The 21,485-nt window shown below is 46.1% G+C and overlaps 1 long non-coding RNA gene across 1 annotated transcript; it reads right to left on the reverse strand.

Annotated features, from left to right (window-relative positions):
- Window positions 1-18,446: 18,446 nt before the first annotated feature.
- LOC109498556 lies at window positions 18,447-19,904 on the reverse strand. Its single transcript, XR_002155378.3, has 2 exons — window positions 19,763-19,904; window positions 18,447-19,024 (listed from the first exon to the last, which is right to left on the reverse strand). It is a non-coding gene; the product is annotated as an uncharacterized LOC109498556 (long non-coding RNA).
- Window positions 19,905-21,485: the final 1,581 nt, after the last annotated feature.

Consider the following 21,485-nt stretch of genomic DNA (forward strand, 5'->3'; position numbering starts at 1 on the left):
ATAGCAGTGCAGTAAGACCTAAAATTCTGGGTCTTTAAATGGAATAAAATTTTATCAACATATAGCCATTTAGATTGGATTAAGGCAAGCAAGTAGACAACAGAAATTAACTATAAGTTTTGTACAAAATTTAAACCTAAGTCAAAATGATACAGAAAGATAAGATAGGATTTAACATAAAAAACACAAAGCTACAGACAACAAACTGAGGGTTGCTGGAAGGGTATTGGGTGGAGGGATGGGCTAAATGGGTGATGGGCATTAAGGAGGGTGCTTGTTGTGATGACACTGGGTGTTATGTATAAGTGATGAATCACTGGGTTCTACTCCTGAAACCACACTGTATGTTAACTAATTTGAATTTAAATAAATAATTTTTTTAAAAAGCACAAAACTAAAATAATTCCATTTTAATAAGGAAGCAATCCATAACAAGAAAAATAATAGTCATGAATCTTGTTGTGCCAAATAACATAACATTAAAATTCATAAAATGAAGACTGTTAGCAATACAAAGAAAAGTGATAAAACAGAGGAGTGGCAGTGGCATTTAATATACCTCTCTCTGTCTTTGACAGATTGTGTAGATAAAATATAAGTAAGGATATTGATGAGTTGAGAAACATGTATTTTTTGCCTGTGTCTATCACACCAAGGGCTTCTTGACCCTTGGAGATATAGATAAAATTTTTCCAGTTCCCACTTCCATGACTTAGGGCTGTCAGATGCTCCCTAAAACCTATCAACCTCACCTTTCCCTGTTTCTCTGGGTTTTCTTTTTTGAGTTGTGTGATCTGTACACAGGTTTCTATGAAAAACCCAGTTAAGCCAAGTATTTTTGGAGTTAGTAACTCTCTAGAAGATTTTGGCCATGCCACATGGAAGGATCACATAGCTCAGTGCCCAGTACTCTGCCCATCCCTTCACAAGTGATTTCCTTTCCATAAGCCCATACTCTTCATGTACTCTTCCTAGGGTATGATATGACCCTAGGAAATACATCTGGTCCCCCTATTTCAGTGGGTTCTTTCCAGATTACCAGCCCCTATGAATCCAAATTGTTTTCCCTACCTTCCTTAGAATTCTGATAAACAAAGCCTTTCAATCTCTTGATAAAATTATTATTATTGATAATGCAACTGCCTCCAAATTTTTTTTTTTAATTTTTTATTTTAGAGGGTGGAGGAGAAGGACAGAGAGAGAGAGAGAGAGAGAGAGAGAGAGAGAGAGGGAATCTTAAGCAGTTTCCCATGCTCAGCATGGAGTCTGATGTGGGGCTTGATCCCATGAACCGTGAGATCATGACCCCTATTAGATAATGCTGTGTTCCCTTCTGTGATGCACATCCTAAAGGGGATACTGTGTTCTAGAAAAAAACTTCTTTTCAGGAACTCTTGTATAATAAGACAAATTGATCCTATATTAACCAGAAAGAAAAACCTCAATGCTTTACCTAAAATAAAAGCTATAGAAGTCAAATTGTTAGAACTCAAAATAATAAAAGTAGGAAACATTAAGGAAAGGAAAGATTAGAGGGAAAATATTAATTAGTGGAAAGGAAAACCAAACCTTTGGGTTGAAGAGAACCTCAGCTACCTAGCAGTCATGAGATATTTAGGTGAAAGGAATGAGAACATTATTTAGGAAACCTAAGGAACGTGGCCAAAACTGTACACAAAGATAAATACATTTCATCAAGTGAATTCACTGTTAAAATAACACAAAAATCAGAGAAGCATTTTATTCAAGAAATTAGCGGAAAACATGCATTTTGGGAAAACAGGTGAAAAGTGATATTCAAGGGCAAAAGCAGAAACTAATGATGTAGAAAGTAGAAACAGAAAAATTGCCAACTAAATGCAAGGGAAGTTCTGGAGATGTCAATAAGATCTCTTTCATAACTAATAAAAAGATAAAACTATGGATACAGAACATTAGAAGTGAAAAAGGGCAGTTAACATCACAAAGATAGTTTTTAACAATGATAAACCAAAAACCAAACCCAGGTGGTTTTACAGGTACATCTTTTCTAATTTATAGTCTAATTTTTAATCTCATTGATAATTGTTTCATAGCATAAAGAGAAAAGCAAAATTAGCAAAATTTCATACTCAAACCATATAAAGACAGAAAACTCAAGGTCAATCTTACTTTTGAATGTAGATACCAAAAAATGTAAAACACCACGTCTAATATTAAAAGGATAATAAACCATGAACATATAAGAATTATTTTAGGACTACAAGGGTAGCTTAAAACCAGGAAATCTATATTAAAAAATTAAGTTTCTGTCTGCTGCTCTGTCAGGTGAAAATGCTTGGGTGAACTTTGAGATTTGAGATTGTATGCCCTTTTATTGACTGTCTCTGTGGAATATGAAAAATTCACACCATGGGATGGAGAATTCTGAGACGATCTCAGGAAGGCTGGCAATCATCCTTCAGAGGAGCTGAGAACAATGAAAGGCCCATGGTATCCATATTAAAAATCAGAGTGGAGGAAACAATGGCTTCATATATGAGTCCTCATTGAAAGCCACAGGATAGATACTCCAAATTACGGGCATTGATTTGTAACCAAGCTACTACTCACATGTGCAGTGTATGCCACAAGGGATGAAGCAATGGGGATTTGCTTATTTAACAATGGCCAATGATTTTATAAAGTAATGTCAGTGGAGCCAAGAAGTCAATTATAATGTAAGAACAGGTCAAATGTAAAAACAAACAAACAAACAAACAAACAAACAAACAAACAAAAAACAACACCCAATATTACATTTTGATGAAGACTGTAAAAGAATTTGGTAAAACTCAATATCTATTTATGATTTTAAAATTCTTAGTTAACACAGGTTTAAAGACTCCTTACTCAACAAAATTTTGGTCTTAAAACCATACATAATGGTGAAACACAAAAATGATTTTCACTGAAATCAAGAAGAAGAATGCCCCTCTGCCCAGTTGAGGCCAGAAACATCTCCCTTGTTGTGATAAACAAAAATATCTCCAGATATTGGTCCCTGGGGGGCAAAACCATCCCTAGTTGAGAATCACTGTTTTAGAAGCTCTGGTAAATGCAATGAGACTATTTAATTTAATCTAGTAAATGCAATGAGACAATGTGATTTTTTAAATTATAAGTTACAACTTTTGAAAGAAAAAAATCGTCATTCCTTGCTGAAGATGTGTTTAGCAGCTTTCTAGAAAGCTGAAAAGAATTAACTACCTAGAATCTTTATTGGGAGTAATGAAAAGAGTTCAAAAAGTGGCTGGATATGGAATAAATATGTACACAAAAATGTTTCCAAAATTCCAATAACACCTAGTTAGAAAATATAATGAACCGAAAGATTTTATCCCAGTAGTGACTGTAATAGAAAATAGAAATAGTAATAGAAAATTGTGAGAAATAAATGAACCAAGATATGTACTGGAATACATATGAATTATATATACATATCCAATATATACATATCCAGTTTTATGGAAAAGGGTATCCTTGGACCCACTTCCAGAGAGTGATCTTTTAAAACTAAAGATGTGTTACTGATTGCTAAACACTGTCAGTGGCTTGCCACTGCCTGCAAGATAAAGACCTGTCTATAACATGCCCACTCTGGCCATTGCTGACCCATGCAGAGGTTTGCTCCTGCTCCCTCCCGGGGCTTCAGGAAGGCTCGGGACATTTGAGTGCACTATCACTTGCCATTTAGTTCTGCTCTTTCCCAACCTGTACACCCCCAGAACATTCATTTTATATAACATAATTTTCAACTCCTGGACCACCCCCATTGCCCTTCTCTGTATACATTCCATTAATCAAAATCTGTCTTTGAAGTGTGGGTTCTAGCTCTAAAAAATAGTGTGGAGGTTGCTCAAAAAGTTAAAAATAGAACTACCCTATGACCCACAATAGCACTGCTAGGAATTTATCCAAAGGATACAGGAGTCCTGATGCATAGGGGCACATGTACCCCTATGTTTATAGCAGCATTTTCAACAATAGCCAAATTATGGAAAGAGCCCAAATGTCCATCAACTGATGAATGGATAAAGAAGATGTGGTTTATATATACAATAGAATACTACTTGGCAATGAGAAAGAATGAAATCATGCCATTTGCAGCAACATGGATGGAACTCAGGGTATTATGCTAAGTGAACTAAGTCAGAGAAAGACAGATATCATATGTTTTCACTCATATGTGGATCTTGAGAAACTTAACAGAAGCCCATGGGGGAAGGGAAGAGGAAAATAGTTACAAACAGAGAGGGATGGAGGCAAACCATAAGAGACTCTTAAATACAGAGAACAAACTGAGGGTTGATGGGGGGGGAGGGAAGGGAAAGTGGGTGATGGACATTGAGGAAGGCACTTGTTGGGATGAGCACTGGATGTTGTATGTAAACCAATTTGACAATAAATTATATTTAAAAAAATAAAGTGTGGGTTCTAGAATTGAATGTGTGTGGTATGACCAGAGTAAAGCATTGTCCCCTTTTTTGTCTTAATACTTTACTTATCTATTCATTAACAATTCTAAAATGTGGATGGACCTTCATTTAATTCCTGGCTTTGCTTGTTGTTAGCCACACATATGACCTCTTTGAGCCTCAGTTTCTCCTTTAACAAGAGGTGAATAACAATGCCTCCTCACCCTATTGTGATAGTAGTTCATGACACTTGTTCTTTTTCCCTTTCTGTGTCTCAGTTAGTCATCTCCTCAGTCTCCTCCCATCTTTCCCCCTTCTTCATCATCACGCTGTCCATGCAAACATGTTGTGTTTGCTGGGCTGTTGTTGAAGCTGACGCCTTGGATTCCCTGCCTCCCTTTGCTCCCCATCGAATCCTCTTTGCGAAGCCATCATTGTAAAACACAGCTTATGTATATGACTCCTCTGCCAGTACTTTGATGGCTCCCCACTGCCTCCCAAAGCTCAAACTTTCCATCTACAGTTGATCTGTGTCTACCTTTCTGGCATCATCTCCCACTCCTTTCCTCAGGGCATCCCACACCCCAGTCTTGGTCAGAAGGTCCTTGACTTGACAAGCCATGGCCTAAGAGAGGAGATATTTCTACCTCTGTCTTCCCCTAAAAGGATTCTCAACCAAGAAAGAAAAGATCATAACAGAATGTCTTTCCTTGGAGATGCACCAAACTGCTTCTTACCAGAGGGAGGGACCAAGGTAAGGCTGCTGGACTGGCTGAAAGCAACAAGGATTCCAGGAGGATTTCTCTCCCAGAGCCGGAGAACCAGCCCTGGGGCTCTGGAGGCCCCATTTCTGAGCACAACAGCCTTCCCCAACCCAACACCTCATTGGTCATGGACGCTTCCATTTCACGGTCAATTGGCCATAATTTCAATTATGTAGGAAGCTTTTATTTTACATGCAAATTCCAAAATGACTCAGAAATCTGTGGAGAGGCCTAGGTATAAAGGACTAGGAGTTTAGGCCCGGGAGATGGGAATATGCCTATATTCTACATAACTATCCCTACCGGCCCCAGCACACTCAGAGGGTGCTGTGAGCAATGCCTATTAAGAGAATATGGAAGATACAGTATCCGGAACATTGCAGACAGTAAAATGTATATCTAAGACGTGTTTATCTTTTTTTGCTGTTTATTTATTTATTGAGGTGGGGGGAGAGAGGGAGACAGCAGGGGAAGTCAGAGAGAGAGGGAGAGAAAGAGTCCTAAGTAGGCTCCACACTGTCAGTGCAGAGCCTGATGTGGGCCTTGAACTCATGAACCATGAGATGATGACCTGAGCCAAAATCGAGTCAGATGCTTAACCATCTGAGCCACCCAGGCACCCCTCTTAAAACACCTTAATATCAATACAATCACAAATAAAAAACTTTTTTTCATTGGGCAGAGTCTTGCATTTTGATTTGGAAGTCCAAGCCCCAATCAAGGGAGAGGATTTTAGCCTCTGATGGGATGACTTTCTCCCTCCTCTCTGCCTTGGCTTAAGCTGACAAAGCAGACTCAGGCAGAGGGGCTTCGACGCAGGCTGTCCAAGATCTGTCCCCACGTGGAACCTAACAAATGGCAGGGGGAACCTATGGTCGAAAGGTTCTCAATCTCGGTTGTCCATTAGGATCACCTGGGCAGCTTTTTTAAAAGCCCTGATTCCCAGGCCAGGCCATACCCCAGGCCAAGTGAGTCTGAACCTCTCAGGTTGGGGCCCAGACTTCAGGAATTTTTCAAGCTCCCTTGGGACTGCGACATTCAGCAGAGGTTAAACACCATCGTCCTTCTCTCCCCTGAGAAGGAGTCTACGAACGCTGCTACATATGCTGAGACCCTACTATGCTTCAGGCACTGTGCTGGGAGATTTTCTTACACTGAAACTTCATAACAATGCTGAGGAGTAAGTATTATCTTCTCCATTTCCAGGAATTAGCAGCCCAGGGGAGCGAAGTGGCTTGTCCAGTGTTACTTCGACCCAAGGAAGGGGTGGGGTCGGGAGACAAAGCAGGTCTTCTCAGCTCCAGAGCCTGTGCAAGCTGCATGCGCTATGAGAATGGAACCACCCATGCTAGGCCTAGGGTAGGTTTTGGGCTATCACCCTGCCTGTCCTAAATGGGTTTGAAGGGTGTTTATGCTCCTCTGTGTCCTTAGAGGGAAAAGTGCCAGCGGAAGCAAGAGCTGAGAGGCAAGAAGTAAGCACATGCCTCCCATTCCTGATCTCACTGAATCTTCTGCAATAATCTCAGCGTTCTATGCCATCCTGCACGTACGCTCACAGGCGCTTTCACCCACAAACCCAGACGTGCACACACGTGCACTCGGGCATGGAACCAATCTTGCAGGGAACGTACTATATGCCAGGCACTGGATGCGTGTATATCATGCCCTGTGTATAGGGAGGTGGTTTATTGAACAAGAGGTTAAATGTGTAAGCTCGGAAGATGTATGACTTGGATGTTGAGCGCAGTTTTCCAGCTGTGTAAACTTAGTCAAGTCAGTTAAGTCGAAATTTTTTCTTCTCCTGCTGTTTTTGTTCTTCTCGAGAATTTATGCGCACGTTTCTCTGGGCGAGGAGCTGGAGGCAGCTCGTAAGCCAGTGTCCTCAGAGTCTCTCCCTGAAGTCGGCCAAGGCTCTGGTGGCGGCAGCTGTGTCTGTCCTGATCCCTCTCATGCTGAGGTGTCAGCTTCCACGGGGATCAGGTATCAAGCCAGGACCAGTCAAGGCCAGCCAAAGGTGACCTGGAGGCTGGGGTGTCCATGCGGGCATGTGGTACTGTGTGGGCATAAACTCAACTCTTCCTGATACCTTGCGTGGTGGGGGCAGGTGTGGGCCTCCTTCCTCCCTCCTAGGCTTCACCTGGTTGCTCAGAGTGCTGAGGCCTTGTCTCTACCCTCTCAGACGGACAGACAGATGGACATCCCCAGGGACGTAGCCCAGTACAGTGGCGAAGAGCATGGGCTCTGGCCTCAGGCCCATCTGACCCATCTGGGTACTCCCAGCCTTCCTCTGTGCTCAGCTCACGGCCTGGTGCACAATTATAGATCTCTGATGTTGAACCATAGGCATGAGTCTATTCCCCTTATTTTAATGCCCAGGTTTGTTCAATTTTCCTGGCTTTAGTCCTTAAAAAACAGACAAACAACAACACTTCCCACCCCCCACAAAAGGGATTTAGAAAATGTGGGATCTATCAGAGTCCTTTCCTCCTTGCTGTCACTTATCTGGGCTCTGCAGTGTCACAGTGGAAACAAAATGGGCCAAGCTGGACGGCTGAACACAGACCCTTTGCCTAGAATCCCCAGAGACCCTCAGGAAACCGCTGTGACAGAACAGCTACACCAACATGGGCTGGGGAGTCGGTAGACTCAGAATCTGGATTCTATTTCTGTGCAACCCTGGGTAAATTACTTAATGAATCTGAGTCTCAGCTTTTTGCTACACCCAACACAAGGTCATGTTCCCCTATTAGAGATGTTTACTCTATAGGCCTTATCCTTTCTGCCATCAGACTTTTATTTGCGGGGATGACTTTATTGCTATCTATTCCACTCAAATCTGAGCTCTCTGAAATAGGAACCTTGTCTAACTTGCTCACTGCTATAACTCCAGGTTAACCCAGAGCCTGAAATTTGGTAGGTGCTTACAAATATTTGTTGAATGATGAACTCAAGAGTGCCCAGGCTCATGCAGTCAGACTCAACTGATTTAAAAAGTGGCCTGCGGGCATCATGACAACAGGCATCCCAATAAGTGGATCCATTTTACAGATCAGACAACAGGCCTCTTTGCCTCCAGACTGATCTGTGTCAGACAGAGAAAAAGAGTGCTGGGGAAGTCAGGCTTCCCTCCACCCTGGAGGCCCATTCACATGGGACTTAGAAACGAGGTCAGAACATAAGAGATGGGTGAAGCAATGTGTAGCCTCCTGTCTCCCCAGCAAGGACATCTAGCTACAAGGACAGAGCCTGGGGCTGGGAGTCAGGAAGCAGAGTCCTGCAGATGTAGCTGAAGACCTAAGAGGATAATCTGCAGGTCGCTGATAATATCACCCAGTCGTCATAGGATTAAATGAGGTCATGTGATTCAAGCATCAAGTAATGATAGCAGTGGATTAGGACACATTGAATAAAAGAAGAACTTCTGAGTCCATAGAGTTAGAAAGAAATAGACTCATGTATTATATATTCACATAAATGGATGGGGAAAAGGGAAAGTTCTTATGGTATTCTTACAGTAGAATGTTGCTGGGAAATGTAGAATACATGACAAATTTAGAAAAATCACCATGTTGCCACTATTACAGTAATAACCGATTCAGGCAAGAGTCATCAACAGACAATAAAACGAGTGAGTGCAAGGATAGTTATATATCTCTCCACAAATTACTTACAGATAACAAAGGGAAAACAATACCTTTTACAGTGGAGGAACCTGAGGTCCTCACATTAACCAAGTGACCGAAGTCAACATCACCAATAATGGGGCAGATACGACACACTGAGAAAGACACATCACTTCTGTTACTTCAGCCCAAGATTCATAACGCGGGTCTAATCAAGCCAACAAGCTGATGGACCTTATGCAAAATAACAGGTTTGAAGTCCTCCAAAAGTTTCAAGGTCATGAAAGACAGTGAGAGGTGAACTGTCCTAAACAGAGGGAGTCTGGAGAGACGTGACAAGTAAAGGCAATATGTGATCCTGGACCAGACTCTCAACTAGGAAAATAAGTCAACTTGAGCGTGAATGGGAGAACTGGCAAAGTTTGAATATGGACCATGAACTACATAAGAGTATTGCATCTGTGTTGATTTCCTGATCTTGGCCATTGTACTCTGATTATGTAAGAGAATGTCCTTGTTCTTAGGAAACACACCCTAAAGTCTTTAGGGGTTAAGAGGGAAGTGAGATAATGCATCAGAGGCCATGGCTCCGGACACAACTAGAGACTGGATACGAGGCTGCTTTCTTGGGTGTTTCCCGGAAATATGCCCCTGGCTGGAAAAACTCAGTCTTTCGACTGGTGCCTCTGTGCCCTGTGGACAAATGTAAGCAGCCTAGAATAAATCCTCAGAGCTGTCACCAATTCATGGAGACTAGGGAATGTGGGTTCTGGTCCATCACAATCCCTGGACCTTCCCACCCCCATGCCATGCTCCCCATTACTCAGGGAATGGGCCAAAGACATAATGTTCTTCTGTTTATGTACGATCTATGCTCCCAGTCAGAACCCACTAGAAAATACGTTGAAACAAAATTAACTTGACAGAGAAATGGATATTTGAATGAAGCTTCTCCTTAAAACAATAATTTATCATGTTCCGCCGTATGTCTTCGCAAAACCAGGATCACGGGTGGTTTAGCTGAAATGAGGGAATTCATTACTCCCCGAAACATCTCTGGGACTCATTTCACAGGGGTTAGGGATTGTGGTGAGTGAGCCGGGGAACAGACACCTGCTGTCTGAACCCATCGGACACTACTGGGCCCTTTGCACGCGCAGCCCCCACGAACCCTCACAGTTACCCTGGAGATAAGGATCAATGCCGGACTTCACAGAGGTGAATGTCTGGCCGGGAAGTGCCTGGCCACTTTTTGAGGTGGGAAGACTGGTCATCACGCTCATCAAGGCTGTAACGGGTTGCCTCTCTCCCTCCATAGCTCGCCAACCTCCTAGGTGAGCCAGGCCTGTTCCCGTGGATGTGAGCAGCCACAAACCCAGTCTTGCAGCTGGGGAGCCCTCAGCCCGGTTCCACCACACGTATTCCTCCTGGGCGCTCTTACAGATGTCTCACAGATGTTGTGGAACGAGGAGCCTCAGTTAGAGGGCTCAGGAAGGCAGCTCATGTAATTTAATCAATTATTCATTCTTTGACCAGAAACTGTGCACCTACTATGTGGACTCTGGGGAGGTTACACGGAGCTTGGAATCTAGTCTCAGAATCTGCTCCTTGGATCAGAGTATTACCTGAGAACTTGATAGAAATGCAAATTCTCAGGCCCCACTCCAGACCTACTGAGTCAGAAAGCCCAGCAGTCTTGTCTTAGCAAGCCCTCACGGTGATTCAGATGCAGGCTAAGTTTTGAGAACTATACTGGAGGGCACGTAAAACAGTGACAGACTGTTTTTGCAAGAGCCAGGGACGGAGGTCTCTGATAACTTGAAGGTTCTGGGCCTTGTAAACAGAACCCAGGATTGCACAGAAATGCCCATCTCACTTCCATCTTGTGTGGAAGTCTGCTCTCTCCTTGTCCGTAGACTGAGCAGCATAATGGAGTATCCAGCAAGTGATTATCACCTAGCTCAGCCTGAGCACACTCGTCCTGCTGAATACCCAGGGATGCCCTGAGAGATCTAGGATGGGGGCAGTTAAACATTTTCTTTTTTTTAAGTGTTTGTTTATTTTTGAGAGAGAGACAGAGCATGAGTGGAGGAGGGGCAGAGAGAGAGGGAGACACAGAATCCGAAGCAGGCTCCAGGCTCCGAGCTGTCAGCACAGAGCCTGACGCAGGGCTCGAACTCACGAACCGCGAGATCATGACCTGAGTCGAAGTCGGACGCTTAACCGACTGAGCCACCCAGGTGTCCCTAGGATGGGGGCAGTTAAAAAGAAGGGACCCACCTGGGCCTCAAGATAGTGAACACCTTCTTAGGTTGTGTCTTCTCTCCTCTCGTCAGTGAGGTGACGAGAATTGATGGTAATCAAAGATTCAATCTGATAGCATCAAAAGTTGCGTGGGGAGTCCGGGAAGTATTTGGGACAATAGGTCATGAATTTTGGTGCACGCACACAAAATTATACAGGGATCTTATAAAAAATTCAGGCTGTCAGGCCGTACCCCTGGCTGATTCTGTGGCAGGCCTGGGGGAGGCCCAGAACTCGCATATTTTACAAGCCCCAGAGTTGTAGTTTGAGGGCATCGTTTGAGAGACATTGTCTTGTGAAATGTGCTCATGGCTTATCACCTGACCCTGCCTGGCTTCTGGGTACCTGGAGACAGGTCTGTGGTTCCGTACAGGTTTGTCAGGACAGGATGAGTAACTACTGTCATCTGATGGGTGATAGGGATGAGAAGGGCCTTAACCCTGGCCAGGAGTGGCTAAGGGCACCATAAGCAGCAGAGAAATAACAGAGGCGTTCTCATTTTATAAAAGTTGCTTTGAAATCTAATTAGAATATGAAAGTTGAGCTCTTGGTCTATTTTTAAACAAAGCATGGGTTCAGCAGAAATAATCAATAGTGGGGCTGCGGCAAGCCACGAGCTTTCCTTCAGGATGAGTCCTCGATGAGGGACAAGTGGGAGGAGAAGGAGCGGACTTGTCAGGGGCAGATGGGGGTTTGCGGATGTGGGGAACAGTTAGGAGAAGAGATGGGGAAGGTCATGAAACCTCCAGACCCTCTCCACGTCCCGTCTGGTTCCTGAAGGCCAAGAGCGGGGGGCGGCATCGTGGGTGTTGTGTGGCCTCCCCTGCTCGAGCAGAGGCAGCAAATGCGCCCTGTTCCGAGCATCGAGCTGTGGCGGCGGTTTAGTGAAAAAGAGCATGACTTTTTGGAGCCATATCCTCAACTGAAGCTCGGTCCTGCTCACGTACTCACTGCGCCATTCGACAAGTCTTGCAACCTTTCTAAGCCTTTGTTTCCCCATCTGAAAATGGTGATAATAACACCTGGAGCATGATTGACGGTAATTAGAATAGCAATGACAGCTAACATGTGTTGAGCATTGACTGTGTGCCTGTATGATTTCAGTTGGTCTTTGCAACCACCCTGTGAAATTCAGAAAAGTAGAAGGGCTTGCCTTACTTATTCAATGCAAATAAAGCATTCAGCCTGGTGTCTGATACAGAGTAGGTGCTCAGTGAATATTTGTTTCCTTTCCCATCCCAGAAGGGGGGGTGGTTAGGAGGCTCCTTCTCAGAGAATTGACTCCCACCTGCTGGTCCTCACCCAGCAGGCGGTGACAGCCCATCGCTGAAGTCTCCTGAGCCAGAGCAAGGCTTCCAGAACCACCGGTGGGGTGTTTCTGACCCTGGGGCTGTCAGTGGCAGAACTGGCTGCTTTGGTAGCGCCTGCATGAGCCCGCGTGCACAGAACCCAGAGACGCTCGTGTGACAGCTACGGTGTCACTTCCCAGGAACATCCCACGCAGATTTGCCTTCCTTGAAGAAAAGTAACGGCACAAGGCCATTTTTCACTTTTAAATAGCCTTCATTCTATGTCTTAATAAATGCACGTTTGTTGATTTGTGTAAGCATGATGTGGGAAGTCTGCAAATGGATGTAATCTGCACCGAGGGCACATGTAAGCACCAGTGAGCACTTTTGAATAATGAATCCCTCCCGTAAAAGACGGACGCTATTCATAATAATTCCTTGCTTTTCTCATTTTGCCCCGTACGGTAGCGATTAATCAATTTGCAATGTTATGTCACCCGCAACAAATTGCTAGCACCAAGACAAATTTATTGCTTTATGATAAAAGAACTTGTTTAGGTAGAAATAAATTAAATTTGGGGGGCTGTTGTTTGGGCTCGATGTTCACCTAGGTGACCCATAGAGAGTGGGCTGGGAAGGTGAGGGTCCAGATGACCCTTGCATTGACCTGGTGCCCAGAGAGGAACACAAAAGCTGGTTGCCGTGAGCCAGAGCAGCTCTGGCGGGAGACAGCTCCATCCGGAGCTCGAGGCGGTTCTCGGGAACGTCTGCTGGGCTCTCCGCGTGAGCAAGTGTAATTTAGAGCTTTGCACAGAGAGGTTTGGACAGTCAGCAAGGCTGCGGGGAAAGCACACCCTCTCTTCCTTCTATACTTCATCTGAATGATAAGATCCCAATTTACCTCACATCACGAGGAAAGGGAGCTTACGTTATAGGAGCTGGAGATGGGGTTCAGAGATCAGAGGGTGACACGGGCACCAGTGCTTCCATTTATCGAGATTCACTGGAACAGTAAAATACTGGGGGCAAAAGGCCACGATGGTGTTACCAAAATTTTGGTGTAGTAAGTGTAGCATTCAGGAAATGATGCTTTTAACACGGGCAAAATTTAATTCTGTATAACGGCTCTGTTCACACAGACGCTGTCAAATCTTAATTTAATGCCCTTCATAGAATAAAGGCCGGGCCGAATGGGTTCCCACCACGGCCTGGGTGACTTGGGGGTATATAACCCCCCTTCCCTGTTATCATGTTCTCAGAAAAGCAGCTCGGGGAAGGGAAGCATTTTGCCTGAGGACAGCAAGGGGGTGTAGAGAAGCATCTGACTTCCAGGATATCACACACGTTTGTCATTAATTTATACTCCATTAATTTGGAATCTGGAGTGGAATCAGGGGCTGATGCGTTAATTCTGCTCTGCCCCGTCTCTCTCCCTCTCTCCCTCTCCCCGCCTCTACCCCCTGTGTGTGTGTGTGTGTGTGTGTGTGTGTGTGTGTATGTGTTGTGTTCTCTCGGGACAGAGTTTTTTTTTCCTTAAGCAATCCCATAGTCTAACATGACTTGTGAAAAGCAGGTTTCAGTTAGGAAGGATGTCAGTTCCCTTGCCCACGTTAAGTGGATTTCTTAGCCCCAGCTCATCAAAATCCATTCCTCTCCGCTCTTAAAGTAGGCACCGGGAACCACCTTCTGGAATACCTTGATACACCCGTTCCACCTGTCAGAAAAAGCACCCCAGTGGCTTTCTTGGGCCATGGTCTCTGTCATCTTGTCTCATTGCAGCCTTGAGGGAGGGGGCACGGAGGCCTCCTGTCTGCAGAGGCTTTGCAGACATTCTGCAGTGTCTGAGCAGACTCTTGGCCTGCCCCAACCCCAGCGCTGACATCCAGAGCCCCGTGAACAATGGGGAACAGAGAACTCAAGCCCTCTGCTGGGACCCTTTCCATACCTTGTGGCTGGAGGGGTCCCAGGGGTTACATGGCAGCCCCAGGGGTTGCTGGACTCACCTGGCGATGGCTTCTTTGTCTTTCACTGCGCCTGCTTGTTGGGCTCCAGCGGCCCAGGTCCTGGCTGCAGGAGTAGCACCCCTCGTGTGCCTGGCCAGGCCTGCCCACTTCCTGGCCGCCTCCCCAGCCGGGGGTCCTGCGGGGGCTCCCGGCCCTCTGTGGGGCTCAGTTGCCCCTGCTCATGCTGCCTGCCCGCTGGCTAATTCTGATTATTTCTCTTTCTCCTTGCTCTCTTGGGCGCCTTTCTTCCTGACCGTGCATTTTCTCTGGGCTCAGGATTAAAAAAAAAAAAAAAAAACCCACACTGCTAATATCCTTGTCAGCCTTTTCCTGAATCATTGCTGTGCAGCTCCAGGGAGCCACGGGCCAGTGCCTTCTGGCCGGCAGACTCTGTCCCTGGGCCTTCCTGTCCTCGGGGTCCTGGACCCCTTTCTGCGGGTTTCCTCACCCCCTGAAGGCAACACCAAGAGGGCCAAACTCTCTAAGAAATGCCCAGCCAGCAATGCAGGCCAGGCCAAGAGCTGAGAATCCAGCTGAGATTTTCCGTCTCACAGGTGACTTCTCTCAGATGCTATTTAAAAAAAAAATTTTAAAGTGCTTTCCTCCACATTATCTCATTTGCTGCTATTATCCCTGTTTCACAGATGAGCAGCTGAAGCCTCAGAGGGCTTCGTGATTTGTTCGAGGTTGTATAGCTGCTAAGGGTCAGGACTCCAGCCCCCATGTGCATAACTCCATGGGAGGAATAATCATCCCCATTGGGCAGATGAAGAAACTGAGGCTCGCGTCGCTGAAAGGGCACGTAGCCATAAGAGGTGGTGCCAGAAGGGGTATTCAGGTACCACTGCATCCAGGCCAGTGTCCAGCTCTGGGTAGGGTTCTGTCTTTCTGTGTTGTGGTGTCTTTCTGAGTCTTTCAGCTCAGACTTCGAAACACCCACCCACGAGAAAGTACTCAGAAGCCCCAGGTCCAGGAGTCCAGGCGGCCGGGCAGCCAGGGGTCTGTCCTGGTTCCTCTTGTCTCCTCCCATGTGCATGGGGCCTGGTGGGAAGCACATGTTACACTTCCGGGGAGACAGCTGGTTAACTGCCTTAGCTCATCATGCTGTGTGGCCTGGGCGGTGTCCCCATTTCAGTCTGCTCTGGTAACAATAGAGCAAATATGACGTTGGTTGGCAATAGAAATTTCCACAAATTCTGGCTCAAGTCTGTCCCATCAGGGACTCGGGAAGAAGTTGCAATCAACAAACGCCCCTCCCCCAGACATCCCTCCCTGACTCTTCAAGATAGAGCAGACCCTCCCTCCTTGACCCTGCGGCACAGAATTCTCTGAGTGGTCACATTCCTATTATTGAGAGGGCCAAGTTCCCCCACTGTCCTTCACCTCTGCTGGGCTGTGGCCATCAAACCTCTCATGGAGGCATAATAGCTTCACGTGTCCACAGATATGCAGACAGGCAGTCTGAGTAGCCACAGTCACTAAGACACATGCCCACCACCCTCCTCCTCCTCTCCTGGAGACACAACTACACGCAGAGACACTGTCCCACATATCACGATCAGTGTCATGTGCTGCATGTGCACACACACACACACACACACACACACACACACATGCACGCACATCCCTGCAGATGAACACAGGCCCACCTGGAGACAAAAAGTCTGTCCATGTCTATACAGGCCACTTTTTTCCAGGTTATCCAGCTCCCCTACCCCGATATTCTGAGCGTCCTCCCTAGAACAGAAGCGGTAGCTGACTGATTGGCCTATGGGAATTGGGAGTTTGGCCTGCTCAGGCCAAAGCGTATTAGGTACCAAGCTCTAATGTTGAGAAATTTTTGGATAAATAGCCTCTTCTAGCTGGGCCTCTCTTTGTCCTCTTTCCCAGAGAGACCAGCCTCGACTATCTCCAGATGGCATCTACCCGCATCATGCTCCCTATCAGATACCCTGCTTCCCGTGGGCCCCCAGGGACCTGTCACCACCTCACCTGCCACCTCAGCACTTTCTCAATAACTCACCAAGGCCAACTGTTGCTCACTCAGTGATTTTTTTTTTCCCCCTTCACATCTGAAGCTCTGGACAAATGCCTTCCTGTCCCTTGCCTGCCACTAGGGCTGTTGATTAATGGAAGAGCAGGCGAGAAAGGGAAGGAGAAGCAGGGTCTCTGAATGTTGGTTTGTCCCCTGCTGCAAAGTTACCTCCAGTCCTGGGAGGGGAGGGGGGAGTGGGGTAGGCACAGTGATAGAACACAGATCCTGGGGGCTGATTTGCTTGGGTATAAATCCCAGCCCTGGATCTTCCTAGGTTTGTCACTTCGGACAGTCACTTGGCCTTCACAAGCCTCAATGTCTGCTTCTGTAAAGTGGGCATAACCATCTGAACCTTACAGTGTTGTTGGGAGCATTAGACAAGGTTAAATGCATGTAATAAGCTCTTGATAAATGACAGAGTGCTCTAAAAACGTAAGTGAATAAGATTATTGTTTTAACAATGGCCTTACCCTCTTCCTTGTGGCTTCTTAGGTCCTCTGACACTCAGGCCAGGACAGGGTCTGGCCCTCTCCTATACAGCAGGAGAGAGCTGGGTAGGTAAGCAGCTCCCTTCACTAGTGTGAGCTGTCCCCAGCTCCCTGTCATCCACCAGTTACTGCCTGTAGGGACCAGGGGATCACCATTGTCCTAGAAACCAGGAGGGAGGGAACCGACAGATAAGAAGCCCTACATGGACGAGGGCTGCATCCAAGCCAGTCATTTTTACCCATATAAACCCACTGCATCTCAAAACAATCTGGCAAGGGAAGGATTATTACAAATCAGGAGGCTGAGGCTCAGAAAGATGATCTGACCCCCAAGTGACTGAGCCGAGACTTGAACTCTCTATGTCTGACTTCACAGGACAGGCTCCTCCCCAGGCTCCTGGCTCCCTTTGGAAGGTGGAGAGGGGAAAAAGGGAACTGAATTGTACTGAGGAAACTGCCTTCCTTGTCCTCAGATGCAGGATGCTGAACAAATCCATCCTGTAAGCACTACTCACAGCGAATCTTACTCCGCAGGACGATTCAGACAAAGACCTAGTTCATGCAGCTGAATATGAAATATGGCTCGTGTCTTAAGACATTTGTATAAAAAGACTATTTCTTCAGTGTCACAGCTTCAAAGCCACCTCTTATAGGAGTCTTGCCTTCTTACCGGAGGCTGATCTGGAAGGCGGAAGACTGGGGACTTTTTCCATGAACTCACTGGGGGGTCTCAGGTAAGATTCATTCTCTCACTGGGCCTCAGTTTCCCCATCTATAAAGGAACATGGTTTTCTGGAGTGATTTCTCTGGGTAGCTTCTAGTTGCAGAAAACTATCTTCATTGTAGAACTCATGTTCGATTAACAAAGTATGTTCTTCCAACTTAGAAATTTACTTACTAGAAAAGCCTTAACAATGGTGGACCATTTTAATGGTATTTGGTTAGTGCGTTTAGAAAATCCAAGAAAAAGTTCATGTCGAGTATAGTAACCGAGGTAGAAATGGCTGCCCTGGTCTGACTCTATGAGTTTCAGAAAAGAAGAATTTTTGGCTTCAGAAGCTGTGTCCTTGTCACTGATTTAAGTCCTGGCTGTCCCTCATTTAGAGAAATCAGCTGCGTTCCTGGTCCGAGGGGAGGGGCCCACATTTATCCCTGTCTGAGGTGACTGAAAGCCTTTGCAGGACCCTTCCTTCTTCTAGAAACACAAGTATCGGGGGTCGGCACTAGAGCTGGTCTCCTGGCTGTCAGAAGGGCTTCTGGAAGGAAGACACAGCCCTGGAACTGTGTTCTCCTGGCACTTTCTTTGGCGGGTGGGGTGGGGGAAGGGCATCAGCATCTGGTTACTGCTACCAACAAATCAATATGTTGATAGAGCCACTCTCCTGTGTGTCCGTTTAAACACCGATCCCCGCGTGGGACTCAGGCCGACCCACTCCGTTTGCCAAATGCAAATGCATTAACCTTACAATTGGGTAATCTAATAAAAAGGATCAATGGTCTGATACGGTGCTTATGGAGTCATTTACTGCAGGCGAGAGCAATTTAGCCAGGACCCAGACGAGCAGCTTGGGGGGAAGCCTAGGGAATGGCTCAGGCTGGCTGTCCGAGCTGATGTCCCCAGGCGAGGCCCACTCTGCCTGGAGACGCTGGGCCCAGCGGGCGAGGGAACGGGGAGGGTGTTATTCATTCATTACTGCCACTTTAATCACTTAGAGGTTCAATTAAGTATAAATCATTAGTGGTATTTCAAGTTACTTTATCCAGACCCACACATAACACACTTGACTGGCGGTGGGGAGCTTTCGTGTCGAGATTTAGCGTACGAGTGAACAAGGCAGTCATATGGGTTTTTCTGCTATGAAATTGATAAATGAAGCGGGCATTCGAGGTACAGCAGTAATTTCTGTGGTGCAGCCAAGTGCTCGCTCCCTTGTCTCCTCCAGCGATGAGGGCATGGGCCCCTTTAATACGGCAGCTTTCCCCTGGGGGCCCAGAGGCCAGGCTGGGCGGCGGGCAGGCCTCCGGGTTTATTTCCTTGCAGAACTTCCCATGGCAAGCCCCGGTTCATTAGCGGGAATATACCTGGGGAGTTAAAAAAAAAAAAAAAAAAAAAAAAGGAGGAGAGAGATGGGGGAGAAAAGCCTCCTTTCCCCTCATTCTGGCGTTGATTCTGTCCTCATTTCTCCCCAGCAGCGAGGGCACAGGATGAGAAACCCAGAATCGGGCTGTCTCGGCAGCTGGACCCCCTCTTCCCAAGGATGCGCGTGTCCCCGGTGGCCGGCATCCCTGTCTGGAAAGCATATTTTCTCCTAATCGGTTTTACAGCTCTTTTAAAGTAATATGTCAGATCATTTTCCCCCATATACATAGTTAATGAAAGTAACCCTACAAATTCATTTTAAATAGATGGAAGTTGTTATAACCCTGATCCAGAATTTATTGCGTTCATTACAATCTTGCTGAAGTAGGTAATGTAATGGACTATTACTTTTATTATCTTTTTAATCCCTCAAAATTATTAGGAACTGACTAATATTTGGCATCACCCTGTTAATGTTTAAACAGAAATTGATACTTTAATTCGTCTAATAAATGATGGGGGCACTCTGGGTGGAAACAGAAGCCTGATTGAGTTTATCTCGATCAGTCCTAAAGACTTTTAAGTGGGACTCAGGGGTCTGAATGCAATTATTTCCAGGCAGGGTATCTTCAGCAAGTGCTCAGGAAGGACAGAAGAGCAGAGATGGAGACAGTGACAGAGAGACCCAGACGGCGACGAAAACGAGGCAGAAAAGCGAGAAGGAAGGACATTTCACTCACACATCCAAGTTGTAATTCTGATTCTCCAAAAGCTCCGCTTGGGGCTGCAACCACACCAGCGGGCTCTATGTCTTTCCCATTTTGCCTCCGTCCTCCCCTCCTTCCCAGATTAAAAGATTCACCCCCGCCCCACTCCCCACCACTCCTGTGTTAGTAATCAGCTTTATGGCTAAGAATTCTCAAGTGCTCTAGAATCCGTGCGTTGCTGTGACAAATGATTGGGTCACATTCTCCTCGCAAGGAGTGGAGACCCTGCTTGTGCCTCGGAAAATAATGAAGGCTGCTCAATTTGCAAATTACCAAATCTCACCGTGAAATGGGAGGCGGCGGGAGGGGCACACAATCGTGTCTCTTCCAGAAGCTCCTGGGCTGGGTACTGTGTTTACCCTCCAGAGATCACTGACTGGTTCCTGCCGGGAGGGTGGCAGGTGGAATGTAAGAGAAATTGAGCTCTTGCCCTTTCTAGGTTTTACAAGGCAAAATGCAATGGTAGTTGCTTAAATTAAAACAACAACAACAACAACAACAAGTATTAATTCTAACAGGGTGAGAGGAACCGAGGGCTTCCTTTTGTGGCTTGATGAAAGCTAAAGGGAGGTACGTTTGGGAGTAGAAGAGCTGGCATTTCGTGTCACTCCAAGGCAAGGGTGTGTTTTCTAACAAAGAAAGCTTCCAGTTAGCAAAGTCACTAATTAGCACAGAGAAGCTCATTAGACTTTAAAGCTGCTTTACTGTATCATGGCTTTGCTCTCTCTAAATGCCCTGAGTTTCCAAAGCAAGAAGTGTATTGATTAAATTGACTCAGCATGAAATGGATCTCGTTTGTGCTGACCCATAAAGAGGTGGCTTCCCAGCTTTCCTGGCCCAAGAGCTTGCCAAGAGTCCCGTGAGCTGTGCCCGGGCCGGTGGGCTGGGGACAGCGTCCTGCCTGCCCGACTGCCGGAGCTGCGTCGAGGGACCGGTTGCCCATCATTGGGCTAAAACCCGTTTTGATCAATGGAGGGGAAACCCGCCCTTAACTAAGTTTGTTCCTGACGTCTTATAAATCGTGCTGGTTGCTTTCGTCAACGCCGAGTTGACAAGGGCTACACGTCGTTTGGGGCTTGATAAAGAGACTAAAAGGCAGCTTCTCAGCATGTTTATTTTTAATAGACATAAAAAATGAAAACAGGGGCTTTCTCACTCCTCCGAACCCTCGTTGACAGAAAAATACTGAGTGCACGGAAGTGGTGATGTACGTACAGTGGAGATCCTGTGTGTGTGTGCGTGTGTGTGCGTGTGCGTGTGTCAAAATTTCCTTGTGAACACAAGGACAGCTTCAGAACTGAGGATGAGAAGGACTGGGCCCCAGAAAGCTCCATTATTTCCTTCCCCGGCATGAAGTGCCAGGTGCAGGGTTCAGGAATCACCGTGTCCGAGCTGTGGCAGCGTTCTCTCTGCGTCCCGGTGCTCAGGCTGCGTTTGTGGGTATGAGAAATCCCATCAAGTCCTACCCCGTCTGTGAGAAATGCAGCCTTGTGAACTGAAGTCACGTCTTCTGAGGCACACCAACCCCCCTTCCTTTCTCTACATCTTTTCTTAATAGAAATAACTCCTAGATGCAGCCACACTAGATATGTATGGCACTAAAATGATTTGATTTAGACCATCAAGGCAGAAGGAAGACACCTTTAAAAGCCCACTCAAATGTATTCACCACAAATGTCACAAAGGGCTAACAAGT

Source organism: Felis catus, chromosome A3, assembly GCF_018350175.1.
Source record: "Felis catus isolate Fca126 chromosome A3, F.catus_Fca126_mat1.0, whole genome shotgun sequence".
Taxonomy (NCBI): Eukaryota; Metazoa; Chordata; class Mammalia; order Carnivora; family Felidae; genus Felis; species Felis catus.